Consider the following 2,495-nt stretch of genomic DNA (forward strand, 5'->3'; position numbering starts at 1 on the left):
AAAAAGAATCAAAAGCATTTTGCTGCAATACTTACATTTATTTCAGAGACGCCCAGTGCAGTTATTCCTTTTCACCACTAGATGTGGCCAGTCATTCAGGTGAAATACCCACCAGCATTTTGTAACCTACTTTCTGTGGCCCCCGGGCTGTCATGGAGGTGATTTATCACACTTGGGAGGAGGTAACTTACTCATAATTAAGGGAAATTACACTCCAGTACAAGGATGACTTTTATTGCAAGAATTAGGACCAACAGAGGAGATGAAGGATCTGTGGTATCACTGGATCAGCCTGGATTCCCTTGGCCATAATCAGTGCATCAGAAAATCTCATGTTCCCTGATGAATGAAGAACTGGTTGAGTGAGGTGTTAGACCTCTGCACAGAGACCACTGCTTCACCAGAACACAGCTCCTACTCTACAGCATTCTGCTCGGGCTGCGGCTGCTTGCGAATGGATACCAATGGTAAGACTTTGTACATCTATTGTTTTACCCCAAGAAATGACACACAAGGTGTATAATATATAAGGTTTGTATTACAGATTGCTTACTCAGGATTTGGATAACAGTGCCACTGTATGAGATCTGTGCAGGTGCTGCTGTCCATGGTGCTGAATCCATACAGATTGTGGGATGGAGCTGTCCAGTGCTGGGGGAGACACAGCAGAGCTGTACACTGTGATCCCAACCATTCATTAGAGCTGACACTCTAATCTTACACACTATTATTATAGCTCTGACATATACTGCAGTGCTGTATAGAGAACACTGAGCCAGGCCCATCAGTCTCCATACAGAGGAGCTGACACTCTAATGTCTCCCCACAGTCACACACTATGTACATGTATATAGCTCTGACATATACCGCAGCGCTGTATAGAGAACACTGAGCCAGGCCCATCAGTCTCCATACAGAGGAGCTGACACTCTAATGTCCCCCACAGTCACACACTATTATTATACATTTATATAGCTCTGACATATACCGCAGTGCTGTACAGAGAACACTGAGCCAGTCCCATCAGTCTCTGTACAGAGGAGCTGACACTCTAATGTCCCTTCACAGTCACACAATATTATTATAATTTTATTTATAGCTCTGACATATACCATAGTGCTGTACAGAGATCACTGAGCCAGTCCCACCAGTCTCTGTACAGAGGAGCTGACACTCTAATGTCCCCCACAGTCACACACTATTATTATACATTTTTATAGCTCTGACATATACCACAGTGCTGTACAGAGATCACTGAGCCACTCCCACCAGTCTCTGTACACACATTTGTGGTTATCACTGAGCACTCTGCATACAGTAGGTAGAATATCGTTATATCGGTATAGTGGGAGTGGGGACATATGTGTATTTTACCATCAGATCTTATCTTCTGGTAGGATAATAAAGCAGTAGTTTATATAGATTGGATTCCCCCTACCTGGGACTATGTGCTGACGCGTTTCACTTCTTTAGTTACTCCCTATTCTGTAACTTAGCCCCAGCGCCAAAACGTGTAATCAGTTGTCACAGGTTGGTAATGCCGACTAGCCTGGAAGTTCCTGGAATCCGGTGAATGTTTTCATCGGAAGACCTCTTACTGAGAAAGGCAGATCCATGTTTATAGGACGTCATGTCCCCGTGTCCTTTCATGCGTTATCATTGTACGAAATGTTTTTATGGACCAGAATGCAAATTGATGTTATTTGTGATTAATGTTAACAGCCAACGCTCCCTGAGAATTTCCTTCTGGCTCCGGCTAATTGCGCCATCCCACAACCTGTCATCTCATTAGCTACAACAAATCTAATTCTCTTCCTGCCCAACTGATTAAACCCATTTTTCAGCCGGTATCGGCGGACCTGACCCCGCGTGGCACGCCGGAGCCAGGCCTGATCAACACACGAGCGGGGGGAGGGAACTCTGCAAACAAGATGAAAAACAGGGGGAAAAAAATGATCATCACGGATATTTAATAACTCGCCATTATGCAAATGTGATTTGATCAGATGAGGCGCGGGCGAGCTTTCATTAAGTTTATGACTTTAAGTCTTGTCTGTTGCTGGAGAAATATCGTTCCGGTGGGGGCTGCTGTACAAACAGATGTTTAGAGGTTGTAAAATGATTTCCAGGGCAGATCCACCGACGGAGAAAAGAGAAAGTTTATTTGTTTGTATTTCATGGATAAAAAATGCTGCGATTACAGCGAAACGTTTAAAGAGGAATTGTGGTGATAGCGATATAGAAAATGAGGAAATTGTGACTCCACGGGGGTGAAACCTTATACAAGGAGAGATGGAGGAATCGGGTTTATACAAGGGTGCTTCATTCAATTATTGCAAGCTAACGCGTTTTGGGCTTTTGCTTATCCCCTTCAATGGAAGATTCATTGTTTAATGATTGGTGTGAATGTGGAGTCATTAATCTCTGGAGTTGGTGAATGTAATCAATGCAGATGAAAGGATTAAAACAGTGCCTGGTGCTGCTGCACTGTGTGC

The sequence above is a fragment of the Pyxicephalus adspersus genome, chromosome 3, assembly GCF_032062135.1.
Source record: "Pyxicephalus adspersus chromosome 3, UCB_Pads_2.0, whole genome shotgun sequence".
NCBI classification, from domain to species: Eukaryota; Metazoa; Chordata; class Amphibia; order Anura; family Pyxicephalidae; genus Pyxicephalus; species Pyxicephalus adspersus.